This window comes from Antechinus flavipes, chromosome 3 (assembly GCF_016432865.1).
Source record: "Antechinus flavipes isolate AdamAnt ecotype Samford, QLD, Australia chromosome 3, AdamAnt_v2, whole genome shotgun sequence".
Taxonomy (NCBI): Eukaryota; Metazoa; Chordata; class Mammalia; order Dasyuromorphia; family Dasyuridae; genus Antechinus; species Antechinus flavipes.
Genome location: NC_067400.1, coordinates 298840464 through 298865444, shown reverse-complemented (window position 1 = coordinate 298865444; position 24981 = coordinate 298840464). Strand labels below are relative to the sequence as shown.

General features: G+C 33.6%; 1 protein-coding gene across 9 annotated transcripts in view; it reads right to left on the bottom strand.

The window, feature by feature from the left end:
• BBX (BBX high mobility group box domain containing) overlaps positions 1 to 24981 on the bottom strand; it is a 358834-nt gene that overhangs the window by 320731 nt on the left and 13122 nt on the right. The window contains exon 1 of one of the 9 annotated variants that reach the window (XM_051985237.1): positions 17722 to 18473. The exons of the other annotated variants lie outside the window; for them this stretch is intronic. The gene's annotated coding sequence lies outside the window, so the exon portion shown is untranslated. Of the gene's footprint in view, positions 1 to 17721; positions 18474 to 24981 lie in introns of those variants that run through there. 9 annotated transcript variants of the gene reach the window in all.

Below are 24981 nucleotides of genomic sequence, written 5' to 3'. Positions count from 1 at the left end.
GTAATAAGAAACTATAATAGATATTCCCTTCTATATGATTATACAGGTATATTTCATTTTATAGCACTTCACAGATACTGTGTTTTATACAAATTGAAGATTTGCAACATTAAGCCATATCCATTTTTTATGTGTACACAACTTTAGTCTTTCGGTGCCATTTTCCAACATCACATGCTCACATCATGTCTATCACATTTTTCTAATTCTCCCAATATTTCAAACTTTTTCATTATTATTTTTTATTTTAAGGTGATCAGCAATTGGCGATCTTGATGTTACTACTGTAATTGTTTTAGGATGGCATGAACTGTGCCCCTATAAGATGGCTAACTTAATAACCACTGTGTGTATTCTGACCTGCCATTTCCATCTGTCTCCCTCTCCTCAGGCCTCCCTATTCCCTGAGACATAACAATATTGAATTAGGCCAATTAATAACCCTACAATAGCCTGTAAGTGTTCCAGTGAAATGAAGAGTCAATCGATGTGGCAAATTTCATTGTCGTCTTATTTTAAGGAATTGCCACAACACCCCACCCTTCAGCAACCCATCACCCTGATCAGTCAGCAGCCATCAACATCAAAGCAAGACCTTCCACTAGCAAAAATACTACTTACTGAAGATTCTACTGATGGCCAACATTTTTTTAGCAATAAAGTATTTTTAACTAAGGTATGCACATTGTTTTTTAGATGTTACTATTAATACTTTTGCATACTTAATAAACCATAGTGTAAACATAACTTTTATATTCACTGAGAAACCAAAAAAATCATGTAACTTGATTTACTGTGATATTTGTTTTATTGTAGTGATCTGGAACATAATCTATAATATCTCTAATATACGTCTACACTTCAAATTCTCCTACTTAAACTAAATGTCCTATTGCTTATCCATCATGAATGAATACGTTTAAACAATTTAAACAATTTTTGACCAACATGTACCTCAAAGAAGAATTATTTATGTATTTACTACCTTCTATAATAATAGCTGACATTTATAGAATCCTACTATGTGCTAGGTTCTATACAAACATTATCTCATTTGACCCTCACAACAACCCTTTCAGATAGACTACATTATTATCTCCATTTAACATATGAGAAAATAGCTAGTAAGTGTCTGGGGCTGAATTTCAATTCAGCAAAGAGCTCTAACCACTGTACTACCTAGCAAAACTTCCCCCCCCCCCCCAAGCTCCTTAAAGCAGAAGGGAGGTAGGAATGAGAGTGAAAAAGGACTCAAACACTCCCTACTCCATAATAATAACAATAGCTCATATGTATATGACGTTTTATAGGATGCAAAATGATTAATTGATCATTCCCTCGCAATAATTCTGAAGCAGTTTCTTTGATTATCTGTTTTACAGATAAACAAAGTTTTTTAAAACTTAAAAAAAAAGTTTTAAACTTTTAAAACTTAGTTTTACAGAAACTAAGTCCCAGAAAAGTTAACTGAGGGGCAGCTAGGTGATTCAGTGGATACAAGTGATTCTCAAACTTTTGTTCTCAGTATCTTCATGTTGTTAAAAAACAGGACTCAAATACTCCCTTCTCCACAATAATAACAAAAGCTCGTATGTATATAACACTTTATGGGATGCAAAATGATTAATTGATCATTCCCTCACAATAATGCTGAAGCAGTTTCTTTGATTATCTCTGTTTTACAGATAAACAAAGTTTTTTAAAACTTAAAACAAAAGTCTTAAACTTTTAAAACTTAGTTTTACAGAAACTAAGTCCCAGAAAAGTTAACTGAGGGGCAGCTAGGTGACTCAGTGGATAGAAGTGGTTCTCAAACTTTTGTTCTCAGTATCTTCATGTTGTTAAAAAAACTATCGAGGATCTGTTCAAAGAGTTTTTGTTCACATAAGTTATATTTATAGCTATTGACTATATTTAGAAATAAAAATAATTTTGAATTTGTAGACCCTCTGAAAGGGTTTCAGAGACCCCAACAATTCTTTGGACTACACTTTGAGGACCACTGCTCTACAGCAACAGGCCCTGGAGTTAGGAGGATCTGAGCTCAAATATGGCCTCAAATAGTTATTAGTTGTATGACCCTCAGCAAGTCACTTCAGCCCAGCTGCTTCTAGAAAAACAGAAAAGTTAAGTGAGTTACTAGAGTCACACAGCTAGTAAATAAATATCAGAGACAAGATCTTCTTGTCCACAACTCCAGGTCTCTCACTCAGGTATGACGAGTAAATCCACATTCATTCCCATTGGGGATTTTAGAGACTTTGATTATTTCCTTTCAACTTTCAATCTTCCAAGTGTTCCCAATTTTTCGCTTTGTCTCCTGTAGCAGGTGAACCACTCCAAGATCATCTTAGTTGCCCTTCCCTGTATTTTTTTCTACTTGACCATGATTATCACATGAAGAACAGTTTGAGGTCTGGGGTATTCTAATATGAGTTGATGCCTTTGATCTCATCTCCAGGATAAACAGCTTTTTTATAGCATTCCAAAATAGCACACTGGATCATCCTATGAGGTGAGTGTGAATTATTATTCCCTTGTATATTTGAAAAAGCTTCATTAGATTTATAGGAGCTCCATCCTGAGTTAGTTAATGTTTTGCACTTTTTAAGGCTATGCAAAACAATTTACAAATTATACTGTATAGTAGGTCAACATTATCTCATTTTCTTCTTAACTTTCAAACTGAGGGTGTGAATCAGAGGGCAAAGACTGGCAGTTCTGGAAACTTAGCTACTTGACAGATGCTTTGACCTAGCAGAAACAAATATTCTGAAACAAGTGGAAACAAAGGTAAAGGAAAAAAAGGATAGAATTGGTTACCATGTTAAGATAATACCACCCACAACCCTGTGCCCTGATTTACTTCCTGCCAAAAATATATTTTCAGAACTTCAACTACAGAGAAGAGGCCATAATATTCATTATAGAAATAAAATTTCTCAGGATAGCTATCTAAGCAGAGCTAACATTCATACTAGATTTTCTGAAAGACTAGTTTTCATGCTTTATATTCGTACCACTACAAAAATTTGAAAATGGAGAGGAGTATCAAGTAATTAAAATTATTTCTGAACCATAAGATATAATTATACCTTACACAACATATTAGCTGTTTCTCTTGAGCATAGAAACAATTAAAGAACAAAATAAAATGACCACCATATATTGAAAATGGGATCTACTGTCATCTTTGCCAGAGAGACAAAAGGAACAGGGAACTCAAATTAAGTGAATAATTGAATAGAACATAACAAATAAGAATGAAAATATAAAATAATGTAAAATATCATTTTATATTATAAAATATTATCATTGTATTATAATAATTTCTAAAAATCTGTTTAATTTCAGAAATAAATAAGTAGCATTTTCCCAATACACATCTCTCCAAATAAATGAACCAACAGGCAACTTAAACTAAAAATGCCTTGAAGGTAGATGAGTAATCAATATTTCCATTCTACTGATTGAAATGGGAGATAGTAATAATCATCATCATAATGTCACCCAGCTATCACTTAATAATAATAATTAGCATTTACATGGCACTTGAAAAGTATTTCCTCATTTGATTCTTACAACAACCCTGGAAGACAGGTGCTATTATGATCTCCAGTTTACAGATGAAAATACTGAGGCTAAGAAAGGTTAGGTGAACTGCTTAAAAATAAACAATCCCTAAATCCACATAATACATAATCAATCTATTACTGAGAGGATAAAACCTATTTCAACAATTCAACAAACATTTAAGAGGCCTTCTGATATCCTCCTTGGTGTCCTCCAAGACTTACAAACTCCAAAACACTTACAGTGTTTGACATAACGAAGATGCTTAATAAATACTATAAATTTAACTATTTCAAATAAATTATCATACCATAACATAAAGTGAGTCCTTTCTTCTCTAGAATAACACTTGGAAATTCAGTTTTGAGACTGGGCTTGTTAAAAACAGGTTGCTGCCTCAGCAAAAATGATTGAAATTGGCTTTGATCTTTAAACCCCTACATAGTTCGACCCCAGTTTCCCTAGAAATGACATATCTTCAGTACTTTTATCATGGTTGTTCAGATCAGCTGGACCTTTTCTAGTCTTCAGAACTGAACTCTCTTAGTTGAACACTGATGATCTGAAGATCCATAGGTAGAATTCATTATCCATCATAGTTCCAAAGACATCTAGAAGGATGAATTTTATTGTGCTGGAGTAAGTTCCCTTATTTTCTCAGCTATCTGCTTAGTAGTCTTATGGTAGCTTTATGATCTCTAAGAATTATATTTGGGAAATTTTTATTCAGAACCTACTTAACAATATAACTGTTTTGTGCTCAGCTACAATAAACTATCATTTGTGAAAGTACACACATGCATTTGTTCTATTTGGATTTTAATATCACTGAATTTCAGAGCACAAAGCATGTCATTTTTTTTTAAATTCCCATTATTAGGGGCCTAGCTAGAAGGACATCTCAGAAAATTACTGATTCCATTTTTTTTACTAGATTTTTATGTTTTTCCATAACTTATGTATGGTTTGGTTTTTTAAACACTTAACCTTTAAGCTATAGAACCTTGATATATCAATCACTAAGGCTAATTTGTTTTAAAAAAAACACACACACACACAACTTGGCAATGCTTCTTAAAATGACTTTTTGACAGTGTTATCATTCCTAGATTTTTTAGAAAATTGGTCACAAATTATCTGGAATAAATCCTACGATTTAAAGGGAATGTTATCATTCATGAAAAAAGTGTTCATTTCCATTTCTGTACTGGAAAGGGCAAACTATGTCTCAAATTATTCTTGAAAACTATCATTTGGAGGAATCCTGGTAGAAATTCCTTAGCTCTAACATACAAATGTCTATTACAACTAGAATCAATCCATCTGTCATACAGTAGTTATCAGACACCTACTAAGTGCACAGAAATATATTTTTAAAAGACAATCTTGCCTCTAAAAAGACATTTTGTTCAGTGTCCTCATCCCAAAAAGGTGCAGAATGAAAATCAAAGCAAAAGAATAATATATACCTTTGATCAAAAAATGTTAGGTTTTGCCAATTTTTGTAATTCTTTTCCTTCTGCAATTCTGCAAGATGTATCTGGCATGAAGTCATGTCAGGTTTATTTGTGGACTATGAGTCTTGTAAATGTCTTTTAGAAGAATGAAACAATGGATGAGTCAGTTTTCTAAGGAGCAAATGCCTTTACTACTGAAAATAGTATAAATTGGGCAGCTTTGCATGAATGAAACAGAGAAAATGTAGAATGAAATAGTTTAGCTTTACTTCAAAATACTTAAGTCCACTTCTCAAAAAGTTCAATTACTTAACTCAGAGACTGGACACTAGGCTGATGTGCATCTAGAATCACAGCACCTCAGAATTGAAATGATCTTTAGAGATCATCTAATCCAGCCTTCCATCAAATGCAAGAATCCCTTCTAAAGCATCCCTAACAACACAGGTTTGTTCAGGCTGCCCTTGAATGCTTTCAGTAAGAGGAACTCATTCCCTAACAAGGCAGCCCACTCTATTTTTAGATAGCTCTATTTGTTAGAAAGTTCTTCCTTATAATGAGCCAAAAATATACCTCCCCCTAACATCGACACATTGGTCCTCATTTTGCCCTCTGGGGCTACATGAATTATAGCAGAATCAGAAGCTTTAAAGTGGAAGTAGAGATCATCTATTCATTCCCTCATTCTGCAAGGAAAGAAACTTGAGGTCCCAGAAAAGTTAAATGATTGCTTAAGTTCCTTCCAAAACTGATCCCAAGGTCACACAGATAAATTAATGATAGATTCTAGATTACAAACCCAGTTTCCAATCTGATAATTCTATTTCCACATAGTACTTTTTGTTTTTCTTTCTTCCTTCCTTCCCTTATGTTTTGGGGAAGTAATTAGGGTTAAGTGACTTGCCCAGGTTACATAGCTAATAAATTTCAGATCTGAATTCAGGTTCTCCTGATTCCAGGGCCTGGTGCTCTATGCATTGTGCTACTCATACTCAGTTGTCCACGTATGGTAGGCTTTCAAAAAACACTTCTCTCATGCTTCCATCCTAAGTTTTTTTTTACTTATAGTAAATATTCCAATGAAATTCATGGCACAATTTTAAGCCTTTCCATAATACTGCCTGCCCTCATCTAGAGATCTGTTAATATCTCACTTAAAATGTGATTCAAAACTGAATATAGTTATCTAAGTGTGGTCTGATGTAATCTATTATCTCCCTTTTCCTCAACATTATACTTTTGTGAATGCATTCAAAGTTTGCATTGTCTTTTTTTTTAATCATCAGAAGATTGTAGATTTAAAAGTAGATCTAACATTTTACAGATAAGAAAATGGAAGCAGAGTAGTTAAGTGATTTCTCTATAACCACCTAACTAGTGTCAGAGAGAGCTAAGAGTTGAATTTAGGTCTTTCTTACTCTAAACCAGCAATTCCATGCACCATACATCTTGACAATCTATTGAGACTGTAAACGCTCCAATTTTACTCCAAAATGGGCAAGTTTCACAAGACTATTCTGTGTAACATGTCCCTCTGAATGATTAAAACATTACACCACTTGAAAATGAAACACAGGCTTCCAATTTAACCAAAAAGTTATTTTAGATCCACCTACAGATTATATTCTTTATATTTCTTATAATGCCCGCCCATTGATGAAAGTTTATCATCCATAAAGTAGGTCGTTCAAATTACTGAATATTAACTTACTAAAAGTTAAAAGACATTCTTACATCAGAACCAGGCCTGTGATTTTATTGGTCTGTCCCCATGAAAGGGACATCTCTCATATTAAAGCAGGTCAGCAGCATCTCTGCAAGTTAGTCTTAGACTCTTGTCCAGGCACTAAGAGGTTAAATGTCTTTCTTCTAGGTTTAGAGGAATGTCGTTCTCTAATTTGAAATGCATCCTTAAATTTACCTAACATTTATGGCAAAAAAAGAATAATAATAATGAACTTGATGAATATATAGTGCAGCCTGGAAAGTTGTGAGAGAATTAATGCAAAGTGAAACAAAGACAATTAAACAACACATATGATGAATGCAGTAATGGAAATGGAAGGAATCACCATCACAAAAGAAAAAAAAAAAGACTAAACTGCTCCAAAGGCCAAAATATTTAGATGCTTCTCCCCCCTGCTCCTTTACAAGGTCATAAATACAAATGGAAAATATTACATATAATTTCAAATTTTTCTGATATATGGATTGCTGTTATTGAAATTTTTTCCCCTCTTCCTCATAGTCTTTCCTTACTTATTTAGGTTATAAGGAATAGTGGAGGAAGAAGAAAGCCAAAGAAGCAAATCTAGGCAATAAAAAAGGAACACACACACACACACACACACACACACACACCCTATGACATTCTCCAGTATATGACTTTATCCTAAGTTCAGTGGGAAAGCTTAAACAATGGAACAATTTGCTTCTTTTTTCTCAAGTGCCTGATGATCAACTGAATTAATGTGCAATATTCTTTAGTGATATATAAACACCAGCTACAATATGATCATAATTATCATTATGACTAAAGAAAAGGTAAGATATGAACTTTAATCACAAAGAATAGGCAGCTATAAAGTGCAAGACCTAGAGTCAGGAAGATACCAATTCAAATCAAAGCTGAGATACTTATAAGCTCTAAGACTTTGAGTAAGTCACTCAAATCCTGTCTGCCTCAATTTCCTCAACTGTAAAATAGGGATAAATAATAGCACCTATATCCTAGGGTTATTATGAGAGGATCAGATAAGATTTATAAAAACTACACAGCATACTTCCTGGCACAAAGTAGGCACTTAAAATGTTTATTATAATATAAATTAAATTTTGTATTTGTGTCTATACATATATAAAGTGCTTAATTAAAAATATTCATGACAAATAAAAAGGGGGGAAAAAAGCCTAACCACTAATTCTTTATCTGAAAAGGGTTTCAGAGAAGTAGACTAAACAACTTTGAATAGCGAGAGAGAAGCAGCCTACCCCATGGGAACATAGAAGCTATTTCAAGTACTGTAGATAGAAAAAGAGAGGGGATAGTTTTATCTGTCCCCATAAAAACATACAAAGTAACTTTTCCTGTTGTTTAATCATTTTTAGTCTCCTCTTGACTCTCTGTGACCCCATTTGGTATCTCTTTGACAAAAACACTGGAGTGTTCTGCCATTTCCTTCTCCAGCTCATTTTACAGATGAGGAAACTGAGGCAAACAAACTTTGATCAAGGTCTCCCAGCTAGGAAATATCAGGTCAAATTTAAATTCAGGCCTTCTGGACTACATATGTAGCACTCTATCCACTGAGTCACCAAACTGACCTTGAAATGAGGAAGGTCTGAGTTCAAGTTCTACCACTTATGTTAATTCTGTTTCTGGGCAAATCACAACACTTCTAAGTGACCTCATAAACCTTTAAAAGAAAGAAAAAGACTTATAGTCTCTAAGACTACAAAGTTACAAAAAAGGTGCTGACCTGCATTTGTACAGCAAGATCCTCACCACAAACTCCTGTTCCTGGAGAAATCGGTTTCATTTCCCCTATCCCTGACCCTCACCCCCTGGGGAAAAAAAAAATCTGTCTACCTATCTAGGTTCTATCACTAACCAAATTAAATGAGTAATCTTTTAAAAAGAAAATTTTAACCAACATTTTGAATACTTTATACATATTTAAATTTAAATATGTTAAAGAGAAATTGAAGATTATCATTTTTTCATAATTATCCTTGGAATTTGTAACATAACAAGAAAATTTCTTATTACTCTCCTAGCTGTGGCTAAGCTACAGGTTCATATAACAAACAACTCTTGAAATTTTCTAATGCTAGTTTTTTGTGTTGTCAAAGCAAATATTTTTCAAGCATTACAAAGAAGAAAACAACTTTTGTGGTTAGCTCTTTCATGAGTGACTCAGTTACAAATTTTAAAAGTCATTTAGCAATGGATACGAATGTACATTATTCTTTCAAGTGGTATCTACATCTCAAATATATTTATATAAATAATAATAACTAGAAATTATTTGGTACTTTATAAATATCACCTCATTCTATCTTCACAACAATCTTGCTTTTATTAACCCCATTTTAACAGATGAGGAATAGATGGGTGCCTGGGATTTGTTCTGGAGTCATACAGTTAATAAACATCTGAAGCAGAATTTGAACTCAATTCTTGCTGATTCCAGTTTCTGCTCTCTATCCAATTTGCCACCTAGCTGTCTATTTACTCTTTATTACTCATGAGTAAACATTTTAATTCAATTCAACAAACACTTATAAAACACTGCACAGCATTATGACAGACTAGGGGAGACAGAAGCCCTTTTTCTTCAGAGACCTCACAGTCTGGTAAAGAGATACAATACACAGATAACTTGAAAAAGAAATAACACGTGAAGTACATATTAAGAAAGGAAAAACCCAACTGCTACGCAGGGCAGTTCGGTAGCACAGTGGATAAAGCACCAGGTCTAGAGTCAGGAAGACCTAACCAAATGTGGTCTCAGATACTTACTAGTGTGATTCTGGCAAGTTATTTAACTCTTATTTACTTCGGTTTCTGAAAATTTAAAATGACCTAGAGAAGAAAATAGCAAACCACTCCAGTTTCTTTGCTAAGAAAAGCCAAAAGGGGGTTCCAAAGAGTTGTAACTCCGTAAAAAATGGATTCAGAAACAGTTGTATTTGAGTATTATCTCTGAAATAGTGCAAACTATGTGTTCATGGGTAAGCCACTTAATTTTTCAGTGACCTAGGTAACTCTTTAAAAGAGAAAAAATGAATAAATAATAAATGTGTTTTTGAGGGAAGTAGAAGAGGAAAGGGTCAAGGAAGGCTTCATGGTATTTGAGGTGGACCTTAAAGGAATGGTAGATATCCAATATGGAAAGGAGAGAAAAGGATGATATTCCCAAATCCCAGCATTACAAAATTCCCAGCAAAGGAACTGAGCCAAAAAGAATACTTTTATTCTCTGGTTATATGGATTTATTGCAATGGAAAATGGATTAGCCTAAAGACTTCTAAGGACCCCTGATATTATTTTGCTAACATTCCCAAGGTTGTCATTAAAGAAGAAATCATCACAGGGAGTCTTTTCTGTGCTATAGTGAAGCACAAGAATAAGATGAGTTTTTGTGGAAGAAAATGGATGGGAAGACCTGTTCAGTCTAAATACATCCAAGAAGAAATCTGTGTTGGAAGCCACGCAATTTTTTCAAGGCCAAGAATCAATGTCAGAAATAATATAAATGAATATGGCAAGCATTTTTTCCCAAATAAAAAAGACAACCAAGAAATAATGTCAATCTCTACATCTATTTTTCCATCTCTACGAAAATCTTCATAATTATGAAGTGATAAAAACAAGACAAAAACTAGGGAGTTTTTGACAGATGCCTTTCTATATCAGGCCATAGCTCTTCAGTTATACAAATAACAGACTGAGATGTAACATGAAAAAACATTTCTGCTTCCTATGTAAATAATGAAATTAAACAAGATTCAAACAGATATATCCAAAGAGATCACTTTGTTCAGTGATTTGTTGAGCATCAATATGAAGTAAAATTTTAAACAGAGATATAAACTCAAGTAAATTGACACTGAATTGTGTCTTGATGTCTTGAACGCAACCCATAAAGAAAAGGCATTCTCTAGATAAAGTAAGGTTTTCCTAATGATCTTACTTTCAGGTGCCAACTATTCTAATCACATTGAGGCTCCTAAATCTAAAAAAAATCCTCAAAAAATGTATAGTTATCAAAGAAAAAGCAACCTAACCACCTATAGTACATCACCAAAAATAACTGAGAGAACACACACTGCCCAGATTATAACATGAAGTTGGATGGTCTGGTCACTGAGTTAGCCCACCAAGAACATAAAGACACTGTGGAAAAAAAGAAAGAGATAATATGGGACTGTATTTGGAAACTGGGTAGTATTTTTAATGATCCCAGGCTGCTCAACAGCACAAAAATCTATCTTTTTAACACCTATATTTCCCCAGTGATACTATATGGCCATGAATTATAGAATACTATGATCACAAAGGAATAAAAATTGGAGGTGAAAAATGGGCAATGGAGAGATATAAAGTAGGAATAAAGAGACTATGGCTTATTGTAAAATGAGGATAATAATTGTAAAGTGCTTAACATGGTGCCTGGTACATAGTAAGCCTTATATAAGTGTTAGTTATTATTAATAAATAGCTTCTGCCTCCCAGGGTGGTTGTGAGCATAAAATGAGATTTGTAAATCCCTTTGTAAAACTTAGCATTACATAAATATTCATTATTATTATTGCTATTATTATCAAGGAATATATGTACCAGATGTAATGCCACAAACATCATCAACGGCATGTATGATTGGAAGGAGAAGCAGAATTATCCCAGAGCAAGACAGAAAGATAATAAATAAACAGCCCAAATAATTTCCTAGTACTCATAATTTTTTTAAAATGGGAAAACCTCCACTATGGAATCTCAATGTAGGATATAAAAGTAGTCATGGTCAATACTGTATAGAATGAGAAAGAGTAGTGAAGTTGAGGATAAGAAAGAGTAATGAGTATCAGAAAAAAGGGCATCAATATCTGTGAGATCACAGATATTTTGAACATGGAAATTATCATCTCCAGATCAAAAAAGTTCTGTTACAGACTATCACTAAACTTTGACCGAGGTTAAGAGGCTATTTATATGAAAAGACATAATAAATTGCTGTTACATCAGAAAAAAAAATATTAATCACTGAGAGTGTGCTTCTTTGGGCCTTGTCACAAACTGGCTACTTATTGATGAATGGGTAATTCAAATTTGTATCTTCAGATAATTTTAAATATGTATAAAAATCTTATATTCTACTACTATAAGTTCATTTTGAAAATCTTCAGTTTCATAACCCAGGGAGGTAATTATTATCACTATCATTGCTATTATTTTTATTTGAACCATACCTGATTTCCTAAATACTGGGATCTCCTCCTCCTGATGAAAATTGGCAATTCTTATAATTTAAAAGTCTCACAGAGTTACTAAGGTCACTGAAAAATTAAGTGGCTTACTGATGGACACATAGTTTGCACTATTTCAAAGATAATACTCAAATACAACTATTGCTGAATCCATTATAAATGAGTCAATAAATAACAATTATATATTATTAAATTAAAAGCACCTTGAAATATAAAATGCCCAGTTATTTAAAGTCACAACATCAAATTATTATTGAAATGTATGAATGAAACCACTGAAAGAGTTTTTACAAAGTTCTACTTAAACGTGGTCTATTTTTCCCTAAGTAAAAAGAAACAACACCTTACTTTTCCTAATCTGACAGTCAAGCAACAGAAATTCACCTGAAATATGTGAGGAGGAATCCTGTTCCTCGCAAATTGTCAAGGTAACCAGTAAGATTCAAAGTAGATTCTTCCCTAAAGAAATTCTGCCCTTTTTTTCACCAGTTGTGAAGGCTTGTTCAATTAAATGGTTCTTATCTGCCACAAACTATAACAAATTTGTTCTAGGTTTTGCCAAGAGATATGAATCCCAGTAATCTGGCAATGGAATTTTAAAAGTATACTCTTTAAGTACTCAATCCTAAAATTATGATGACAGTAGAAACTTCATTGCTAACAATTCCTGGACCCAAACTAAGAAAAGGAACAGGTGTTTTCAGACGAAAAATTTAAGATGAAACAACTACACAGGTGGCAAATTTTAAAATGGATAGTTATTACCTCTTAAGTGATTAAACAGGGTGTTCAAGAGGAAAATCTTGGTAACTGCAATACATAAACATAAATTTAAGCTACTATTAAATAGCATCCATTTTCAGAGACATTACAAAAGAAAAGGACCAAAGGTGAAAGATTGTGATGGGGATATTGCAATACAATAGAAAATAGAATAAAAGGACAGAAAAGGGTCAAGACATTTAAAAGAAAGAAAGCAGAGGGTTAAGCCTCATGGAGACACTTAGCAAAGGTTTAATATTCTCATTAGAAACAATTAGCACCTTGTTAACCATAGTCAACAAAAGAGCTGTTTTATTCAAACTAGTTTCAGCACTGGATGGAATGGTGAGAAAACATTCCATAACTTTTATTTGGAGTGTTGGATTTTTTTTTTTTTACACTTAAGCTACTGAACTGAAGGAAAGGTAAAAATTATAAAATTTTACATTCTGACTGTAAATACGTTCTTACCAAATATGATACAAAAGGGACAAAGGAATAAACTAAGCCTAACTACAAACAGTGAGCCTGGATTTCCTGCTGAATATACTACCAATTATAGTTCCTAAAAGAAGATCAAGTTACTGCTTCTGAAAAATATTTCCATTTAGCATCAAGGGAGTATAAATTATCTCTTCCCAAATTCCTCAGTGAAAAAAAAAAAAATCAACACAAGTGGAATGACATCCTAGTCAGGTCAAATGGGTAGGATTCTTTACCTCAGCTGAATTAAAATCAAGTGGGTACAGAGGACAAGAGCACATTAGTTGGAATCTGAAAGACCTGAGTTCAAATTTTGCCTCAAATATTTACTAGCTGTGTTGTCCCAGTTCATTTGTGTCCGACTCTTCGTGACCCCATTTAGAATTTTCTTGGCAAAGATACTGAAATGGTTTGCCATTTCCTTCTGCAGCTCATGAGGGCACTTTTACAAAAAAATTAAGTGACTTGCCCACACTTATACAGCTAGTAAGCATCTGAGGTCCAGGTTTCTATTCCCTGTACCATCCCCTAGCAGGGTGACCCTGGAAAATTCACTTAACTGCCATCTCTTTCAGTTTTTCTCAGCTGTAAAATATAAATCATAATAGAATCTACCTGTCTCCTAGGTTGCTAGGAGGATAAAAAGAAATAATATTATAAAGCACTTTGAAAACTTTAAAATGTTCCATAAAAGCTAGTTATTATTCTTAAAAAGCATTTATCTGCTATTACATTCTCACCAAATTTAAAGTTTCTGCTGTCAGCTGCTAAATAAGACTTACAAAATGTTAATTTTCTTCTATTTTGTTAATAAAGTCTTCATATAACATGCTGTTTTCTTTATTACCTGCTGTAAGTTTAACTTATCAATTAGAAATGTCATCAACTTTCAATTATCCAATATCCAATTATCTTATCAATTAAAAATGCCATCTTCTTCCAATTATCCAATAAAACAACAAAGGTAGGTGCTTAATGATTCTCTGCATTTAATAATTATATGGATCTAATCAGAGATGCTCCTCTTGAAAAGTGAATTTTAAATTTCAATTAGAATCCTAAAATGCAGGCTAACTGAAAGTAAAGAGAATTGGTAAGTCAGGATACTTATAATAGAATATATCTTTTACGATTACAGCAAAGTAAGTAAATATTTCCAGTACCTACTTTCTCAATTTAGTGTCTATTATTTTTATGTAATTTATTTTCAAATGGCATTTTATAAATATCTTGCCTTTCATTTTTGAAAACCACAGCTATATCTGTGTAACAGTTCAATTTCTGAAGTTTGAGAACATAATCCCTTAATGAGTAGCTGTTTGGACGTTACCCCATGAAAGTTACAGAGCTAGAATACAGAGAAGCACTTTTGTCGACATCTCTTTGGGATAATAATAGCTGAGGTTTACAGTAGGTTTTGCACACATCTCACTGAATGCAACAACTCTGGAAGATAAGTGGTATTATGATTCCCATTTTACAGGTGAGAAAACTGAGGCTGAATTGTTAAATCCCAGAGAAATATAAAGGCAGTCTTTTCAAATCTGACCTATCCACTAAGCCATGAAACTTTTTCCTCACCAACAACATTGCATGTTTCATTAGACATCAAATGCTTCCTCTTTATTTTCCAGAACAGACATGAACATTATTAAACCAACAAAAGCCAAAAAGAGGCAGTTACAGCACAGCTGCTAGAAAGCCAGCATCTTACTTGGTCACGAAGACCTGGGTTCAAGTTCTGCATTTAACCTACTGGTCCTGGGAACTTGGGTACCACACTCAACTTCTGATTGCTCCCAGGAAGTTGCAGACAGCTGCCCTTCTGCATTATTCAAGGGAGTTTCCTCCCCAGGGAATTCCCTACACTCATGAAATCACAGGTGCAGGGGGAAAAAGAAAGTCATTTACAAGAATATAAACTTGAAAATATCATCTGGAAGCTCAGTTGAGGAATTTAAGAATTTAATTTTGATCTATGTCTCTTCCACTCCTCACCAGTGAGTGAAATAGGTCAGAATGGAAAGATATGACGAGTACAAATCATCACAGCTGCTTTTGCTTAAACTGGGAGATGGAGAAATAATGCTTTCTTCATAGCTGATTCTCTAAAGTTTTGTAGACCTACTATTTGTCTAGATCTCCTTCAAATATTAAGCCACTTCTAAGTTTCCCTATCTTTTCCAAAGATTAGACTTTTAAATAATGTATTAAAATTTATCAATACTATTTAATGGATCAGAATTATTTTAGAAATATTAAATGCAAAAACAAGACGGAGCCATATTGGAGCTTATTGTTAACTTGCAGTTGTTATTATTTTCATAATGCCAAAAAATGTCAACTAGCAAGGCAATTCTCTAATAAACAACAAATAAATTTCAAGTTGTTATTTACAGTTTATTTAAATTTAATTAAAAGTTAGTGCTTCATGTTTTAAGTTTTCTGATCACATCTCTCCATGAAAACCGAGCCTCCTAATATTTTTGCTGCTATCATTTTGGAATCAGGTAGCAGAGTATGGTGGAAAGGCCAATTAACTACAGGATTCTGCTAACTCTAAATCCCAATCTCAGCTCTGCCACTAGCTATAGAAACTTTGGCCTTCATTTTCCCACCTGTGAAGTGCTAGAGTTGTACTGTTTCATTTCTAATATACCTTCTACCTCCAAAATTCTGTTTCGTCTTAGTTTGTTAAAATGTCTCTAAAAACATCATCAATCACCAAAAAAAATTAAGCTCCTTTTTGGGGGTATTTTTTGAGATAAGAAATAAGAATCTAAAAAAATAAGATCCTAACAATATAGTACTTTTTATTGAATATCCATTGATACTTTTTTCTGGGAAAGAAATATTTTTAAAGATATAAATGGAGATATATGCATACAAACATAATTGGCTGAGAGGTTCTACTAACATCCAATATTAAAGCAGAGTAAAGCTCTCCCTTTCTGCAGGTTGCCAAATGAAAGTTTTAATATAAATTAAATAAGAGAAAATTAAGGATTTATGTTTAGTTATTTGAGCAAAATGTTTTATGCTCTGGAATGTCCATTGTGTTTTTTTTTAAAGCTGCATATCTATCAAGTATTTATAGGGGAAAAAGGTATATATTCATACTGACTTCTGTTATTGTTTTAGAGATGTGATTGGCAGATGAGAAACATAATGTTGTAGACAGCATCACGATATTGAGGTAAATGTACAGTATGTCTGTACCATACAGCTCTATATGAACATTTGGAAAAGAGATGTCTCTCAACAAAGAATGTTAATACTTTAAAAAACATTCTACCTTTGTCAATGTGCAATGTACAAATATTTAATTTTCATATATAATCTCTACAAAATAACAGAAATTAATTTGGTTTTTTGGATCAGTATCTTGAAATAAATACCCATAGATATTATTTCTTAAATCTCAAAAGAGGTTCATTCCTACCTTAAATTGAGGGCATTTAGGTGACACAGCGGATTAAGAGTGCTGAGCCCAGACTTGAGCTCAAACTCAGACACTTCCTTGATGAGTGACCCTGGGCAAGTCACTTTCCCTATAAAATTTCTTCACCTATAAAACAGCACCTACTTCTCTTGGCTGTTGGAGGATCAAAAGAGAAAATGCTGTAATGTCTGACACATAATAAGTGCTATGTAAATATTAGCTATTATTATAGGTTTTTTTTTTTAAATTCTGCTTCTAAATCCCACTTTATGAAGATGTGATAGGTAGTTTGGGAAAAGTATGTAAGGGAAATGGCCTAGGAATGGAAGTTATTCTTTCCTATTCTTCTTTATCATATTCACCATTGGGTAACTTTGGGCAAATTATTTAACCATTCTGGGCCTAAGATCTCTTGTACTGCTAAATCTATGAATCTATGATCCTAACAGTATATATAAACATAAAGTATTATTATTACAGGCCACTCAAACTCTAAAATTCTGAATCTACTTGAAAAGTTTATTAAATAGATGCTCCATACAAACTCAGCAAACTGAATAAATATATTTTAAGAAAGAGTACAGCTACTCTCCATTCTTTTAGAATATGGTTTAAATGTTTAAGCAACTCCAATGGTTCTGTTGTTTTACATATTTATTATATCTCTGAAATGGAAATAAAGGTAACAAGATTTCAGGGGTAAAAATCCTTCCTGACTTCAACTGGGGGCAGAATACTAGCCTCAATTAGAACTAAATCTCAATCTAGATACCATCACTTACAAGCCACTTAACCCTGACCAAACCACTTAATCCCTCTGACCTCAAGTCTCCTCATCTGGAAAATGGGAATAAACAACATTGACCTTACTTGTCTTTAGAGGGTTGTTAAAGGGTTGAATATATAATGTGTTGTAAAGCTCTTTAAAAAATATAGAATACTAAAGTATTAACATTTTTACTGCCCTCTAAATACAACAATTTTAAAAACAGATGTGATAACTTAGCGACTTACCTCAACAAACTGAGAGCAAATAAATTTCTAATTCTCACTTTGGAAATCAACAGGCCTGAAGAGCCAGCACAGAGTTCTGAATTTTTTTTTTTTTTTAAAGCTTTTCAATGCCAAAGTTATCTGTTACTTACAGGGGAACAGGGAACTTTCTATTTTCACTGTGAGGCATCAGAGATACAACTGGTGTACGTGATTTAGTAAATGCATTAAAAAAGTAAGTGAAGCTAATCTTTAGGAAGTGGGGGTGGGAGCGGGGGGCGGGGCAGAATTACCTGACTCTTTGTTTGCCAGAGTCTCAGAAAGACACTTAATATCTGAAAATAAGGGCATCGTTCTCAGTAAATATTTATTAAATCCTCATTCAGTAATTATTGAGATTTGTTTTTGAGGATAGAATGAGACATTTCCTGGCCTTTTAAAAGAGGAAAGCCAAAGGAAGAAATACCAAAAGTAAAGATGAAAGACAAATTCCCTTTTATTCTTTGTAACTTGAATTCTAACTCCAATAAACTGCTAGGTACTCATGGGCTATGGTAGTATAAGGCAGGAGACATTCAGAAGGAGAAGCCAAGTGTGAGAAGGAAAGGACAAATAGGGCCATATAGTAAATGCTTTTTATTGACTTTTTATGTGGAAAAATTCTTAAATTTAGAGAATTAAATTTTCAGTTAAAGTTTAATTAAGATATTAGAACTGGCTTTCTTCTCACCCATATTCCATCTATAAGAAGGGAGGTAGGGAAAGAAGGAAGGGTCCTGATTGACTCAGCCTGAATGTAAATAGCAGTCATCTCTGCTTTGGCCAAAAACCCTGAGTTCCCCTCCCAGATTCATTCATTCATTTATTTATCTATCTAGATCTTTTTTGGATTAGGCGAAAGAGGAGATTCTTTGCCTCAATTGCTAGCTAGCCTTAATCACTGTGAACACTTTAGCTTAAAAAAGTCAAAGTCTCCTTCTGCATCCGGGCCATCGTCCTGATCAAGGACCCAGATGGCTCTGGAGGGGAAAGTGAGGCAGGTGACCTTGTACAACTTTTCCTCACTTCAATCCAGTTCACTTGCATGCCACGGTATCATCTCCCTGATATCCTGGTCCTCTTCAAGAATGAAGGACAAATAACAACAATATAATAGTAATAAAAGACACCTGAAAAAGCCCCATTGAAATAAATATCTGATTAATGAAACAACCCCCCCACCCCAAGATCAGAGATTTTCAGTTGTTTTTAACCTTTCTAATTTCCTGGATTTTGCACTTTACTTGCCTGCCTGAATCCATGGCACCTGCTTGTTTTAAGTAAAATGTAAACTCCTTGAGGGAAGGAATTGATTTTGTTTTTCTTTGTATCTCCTATATCTAGCACAGTGCCTGACAGGTGATAGATATTTAATAAATGCTTTCTGAATTATTATGTGAAAGCTTATCTCACCATTTTTGATCCTTGTTTTTTCTTACTGTTCAGTCACGTCCCTACATGGAGTTTTCTTGGCAAAGATACTGGAAGCGTTTGCCATTCCTTTCTCCAGCTCATTTTACAAATGAGGAAACTGAGGCAAACTAAGTAACTTTCTCAGGGTCACACAGTAATTATCTGAGGCTAGATGTGAATTCAGGAAGACAAAGTCTCCTGGTACTTTGCCACCTAGCCTTACTTTAAAGCCATTAACCAACACTTCCTACCTCAGCCAATCTTGTCCTGAGAGGCAGCATGGTATAATGGAAAGAGTCAGAATAACTTGAGTTCAAATCCCTTATCCAACATTAACTGACTATTTGGCCCTGAGAAACCTACTACATCTCTCTTTGTATCAGTTTTCTCATTTCTATAAAGGGAATAGTAAATTTGCAATATAAACCTTACTGGGTTCTCATGAGGAAAATAGTTTGTAAACTTTAAAGTGCTATACAAAGGAGTTATTATCATAATAATCATCATTCTTGCTAAGCCAAACCTAGTACCTGAAGCAGTACAACTTAGAGTAAAGCATTATTTGATAAATTAGATCATTCATCAAACTGGTGCATAATAAAAGCATGAAGCTGGTGCAAGTACAGTTTGACTCAAAAAATATACTCTATTGGCACTATCTACCTATTCCCTGAATATTAAAGTAAGCCACTGAAAAGCTCTATATAAGTGAATCCCAATTTAAGAAAGCACGATTTATGAAAATCCTGACTTACTGAGTAGTTAATGTACACAATAAATTAGCATTTAAAAAATTGTTCATTTTGTAGAAAATAATGGCTAGATTTGTAGCTCTACTATACATTAATTTCTGACAGAGAATGACTGGAAAGGGAAGAATTTAAAGTGTTTCAAGCCATTAACAACTAAAGATCAATTAGAAAAGGATCTAAAACATTATTAAATATATCAATAAGAAAATAAGGTTCAATTTTTAAAATTCAAATTCTAAATTTTTCAGTAATAAGTCAATCACATAAACAAAGATATTGCTTATCCCCATTTCTGAAGACCTACCATTTAGACTCTCTACTCTAATAGTTAACAATAATATTTAATTGCTTAAATTTAATTGTTAAATTTAGCAATTTTTGCTAAATAACTGCTAAATTAGCAATGTAATTGCTAAAATAATTTAAATACTAACATGCATTGCCATATTGACAATCTAATACAGTTGTTATTTAGCTATATCCAACTCTTCAGGAACTCAAGGATATGTCCACAGAATTTTCTTGGCAAAGAAAATGGAAAGGTTTGCCATTTCCTTTTCCAGTGTGTCTCCATTGTACAAATGAGCAAATAAGGCAAAAAGGAATTGTAATTTGCCCAAAGTCACATAGTTAGTAAATATCTGAGGCTTTAACCCATACAGGTACCTGACTCCATACAGGTACTCTATACACTGCACTACTTAGTTGTCATTTACTATAGTAAGTAATAATAATAATAATAGATAATAATATTAGTATTCATATGAAGTTTTAAGGTTTGAAAAACGATTTACAAATGTTATCTCATTTAATCCTTACAATAACTGAGGGAGATAGGTTCTATTATGATCCCCATTTTACAGATGAAGAATCTGAGACAGCCCAAGGTCATATAATTAAGTATCTTTGCCTAGATCTGAATTGATGTCTTCTCCACTCAAAATGTCTAACTATAGACATCTAGCTAATCACATATATTAAATCTATTAGATTCAATTTAACTAATATTTTTATTAAAGCTTTTCATTTTGAAAACATATGCATGGATAATTTTTCAACACTGACCCTAGCAAAACCTTAACAAACATTTATTAAACACTTTTTATGTGCAAGACATCTTCTTGGAGGACAGCCTTAAAATAACAGAGGGATCTTGTATGCTCCTCACCTTTCAATAATGCAGTCCACTGCAAAAGATGATGTGCAGAAACTTGCCTGTTCCCTTCTCATATGTTCATTTAAAATGCCCACGATACATGTGTAAATTATTCTTATAAGGATTTTTATAGAGATAGCAATGTAGGCATATGGGTCTCCCATGCATATGTTAAGATCATAAAAGACTCCTTGATAAACATAACAGAAATTATTTTTTGTTTGGCAATACTCTAAATATTTATATCAAGTGAGGAATAAAACAGAAAGGCATATGTTTGTTAAAGGTTTTTGCTACTGTCATAGTGGATGTCCATGGCAGAGTCCATATGGAGGAGGGACTTCCTATGGATGGTGAGTATTACAGATGTTCCTATTAAGAATTGTGTTGATTATATCAAATGCATGCAACACTACACACTGCTTCTAAACAAGATTCAAAAGTACCATTCTACCCAGTATCTACATAAAGAATGCCCATTGTCCAGACGACGGTGTGCAGCCAAAAGAACAGGACATAGGTAGTGTAACCCAGACAGATAATTTCAAATGAAAAACAAGTCGGGCCCACAATTGAATAGGAAGAAGGAAAAGTGGGTGGGAGATCAGTGCTTCCAATGAACCCAGACTCCCCCTTAAAACAGCAGCATAAATAATCTTATGGCGATGCTACATAACTATGAATCACGGAAAACAGCAATCTCCAAAGCATCCAGCTGCGGGTCATCCAAAAAACAATGGGGAAATGCACGATGGTAAGCCAGACTGTAATACTGAGAATGAAAAGTAGACAAAAAACAGCATAAAAAAGTCATCAAAGAAAAGGAAAGTAGCAAGAGTGTATCTGCATCAAGATATAACAGCATGTTATATATTGGATTTAACATGTATTCCTGCCGTGTTTAACATATTTTTTATTTACTTGCCCTCTAGGAGAGGTCATAGGGGAAGGAGGGGAAAACTGGAACACAGGGTTTTACAAGGGCTAATGTTGAAGAATTGTCCACACATGTGTTTTGAAAAATAAAAAGCTTTAATTAAAAAAAAAAAAAAAAAAAAGATAGAACAGCAAGAAACATTGATATCCAAAAAAAAAAAAAAAAAGTGGAGGGTAGATCCCCTTGTGGACTTCCTGTGAAGGATTTATTGGGGGGTAGGGGGAAACGGTGACAAGAGGTGGATCAGATGAGAAGATGTGAGCTGGCTGTGATCTGCCCCAAGAATGTAGAGATGGATAATAGGGCCTAGCAAGGTGTTTTGTAAATAAGTTAACACTTAGATGGATCGATCAGGTGGGGACCCCTCCCACTGATACAGATTAGAGCCCTGTTCTAATTTTGTAGATGAGACCAAGTGACTTGCCAGCAGGTACCCTAGAAGAGATACCAACCCAAAGGTCCCAATGATGCTAAAGCCAGTACTTCCCAGGCACTGAGAACTGCAGATGAAAACAGTATCTGTTCTCATTTTCAGAAAACCCACCTATAATAGCAGTGGGAAATAAAATGAAGCTCTACTGAATTTCTGACACCATTTCTGCTCAACCTTCACAATTTGTCTTACCATTAATCACTAACACTTCGTACATCCAGATGCTCATACCTGTGCCTCCGTGCCCAAATGGCCAGCACCTGTCTGCCCACTCTTAGCAAGGTTTTTTATTTGTGGAGGGAACCACTCCATCCTTTTCCATTATCTGAGTTGATACAGATGAAAAAGTAACTAGTGTTACAACTAAAATTATTGCTACATGTTATTCTATGAGAATAGCAGAAGTTCATTTAAAGAAATCATAAGGACAAATATCCATAGAAAAAGTGTCTAAGAAGAGTTTCTCCTTCCAACTACACCCCTTCTGCAGAATGTATATTCCTTTAGGAAAGGGGACCACGTTTCACTAAAACTCCACATCCCTAAACTAATACTTAACCTGTATATAACAGGTGCAAAAGAAACACACGTGAACTGAATTACGCTTCATAAAGCTCACGGGAACTGAATTACCCAAATGAAGGGAAAAAATGAAGAGAGGTTTCACAATTTATTTCTCCATCTCCTCTCCCTTTGATGTAAATGAGATGGTCAGTATGGATGATGCTGGCTTTTGGAGAAATATTTTCCCAGATTGGGCATTTCTTTATGAATGTATTTGTTTGTTATTAAAGCTCCCCCTGGCTCGGTATCTGGGACACTGAACACAATATTTTTAAAACAAAGTTTGATTCCAAACTGGGCTAGTGTCCAGATATAACCAGCCAAAAAAAGAGCTGCAAATAAAATCGGGTGAAAATGCACAAATGTCAAGATACAATAACCCAAACACAAAAATATTAGCCATGACTTTAAAGAAGTTCTTATAGTAGCTATACATCAGAGTAAGGGGAAATCAATTCAGACATACCCAAACTACTAAGCCAAAAACAGTAAATGAAAAGGGGAGATGATTATATGGGAAAAGACTTCAATGATGATGATGATGATGATGATGATGATAGCTACCATTTATACAATGCTTTATGTTTTTTATATATATTACAACATTTATCAAAATAACAGTTATAATTATCCCCACTTTAAAGATAAGGAAACTAAGGCTGATTAAGTACTTGCATAAGGTCAGAGAGTTAATAAATGTTTGAGGCTGACTTCAGATTCATGGTAGATATAACTATAATACCTAGATGACTCACAAGAATACTATTAACTGGGAGAGAAGGCATATTTTTGCTGAATCAAAGAAGTGAAATATAATTTTAAAAAGAAAAAAAGTAAAGAGGTCTGCACCTGTAGACCTGTAGAAAATGTTTCATACATTTTCAGATGAGGTTACATATATTTTTAGTTTTCTTTAACTGATTTAATTTATTAAAAGAGAATGTATTCTGGAAATGTTTGTAATGTAAAAATGAAATACATCAATAAGAATAAAAAATGAAAAAGAAAGAATAACAAATTAAGAAAATGTGTTTAATTAGTCAATCATATTTAGTCTTCCTATTGCCTCTAGGATAAAATTATAAACTCCATTTAGTTTTTAAAGCCCTTCACAACTTGACCTACCCAATCTTTCCAGCCTTGTTGCAGGAACATTGTTCCTTCTCCTAAAGCTAACTGGCCTTGTCTCTGTTCCCCACATGACACTTCATGTGTCAACTCTGTTTCTTTGTACAGGATGTCTCACACGCCTGGAATGGACTCCCTCTTTACCTCTACTGACTCATAAAGCAACAATTCAAGCACTATTACCCATATAGCCTTTCTTGATCTTCCAAATGCTAGTAACCCCCTTGCTAGTGACCTTGCATTAATTACCTTTTATGTATTTGTTATTTGCTAATTTTATATTTATGCCATATGTTTATATACTTCTCTCCTCAGAATGTAAAATTTTTGTGAATAGTACAAAATAAGCACTTAATAAATTCTTGTTGATTGACAATATAATTCAAGTAGATTTCTTCTTCTCCTTATAATAATTGATTACATAAATTAACTATATTATAATTCCTATAGATGACAGGATAGATATTATAAATCATTTTATAGACATAGGATAGATAGGTCCAAATATTTGATTCAAGGATGTCATATTAAATACATTTTAACATTATTTAACAGATTTGTAATCCACTTTAAGGAACTACAATAAAATACGTTTTCTTCATCTTTGTTCCTATTAACAAAATAAAGTGTGACTTTTGGTAGCAATAAATGTAAATTAAGCCACATGGGGATGAAACTAATTTAATGCAAAGCACTAATACTTGTAAAAATTTGTAAAAATCCTAATAGGAAATAGTATGGGAGATTTTCAAAAAAATATATCCCACACATGTGGTTAAAACTAATTTAATGCAAAGCACCAATGCTCATAAAAATTTATAAAAATCCTAATAGAAAATAATATGAGAGATTTAAAAAT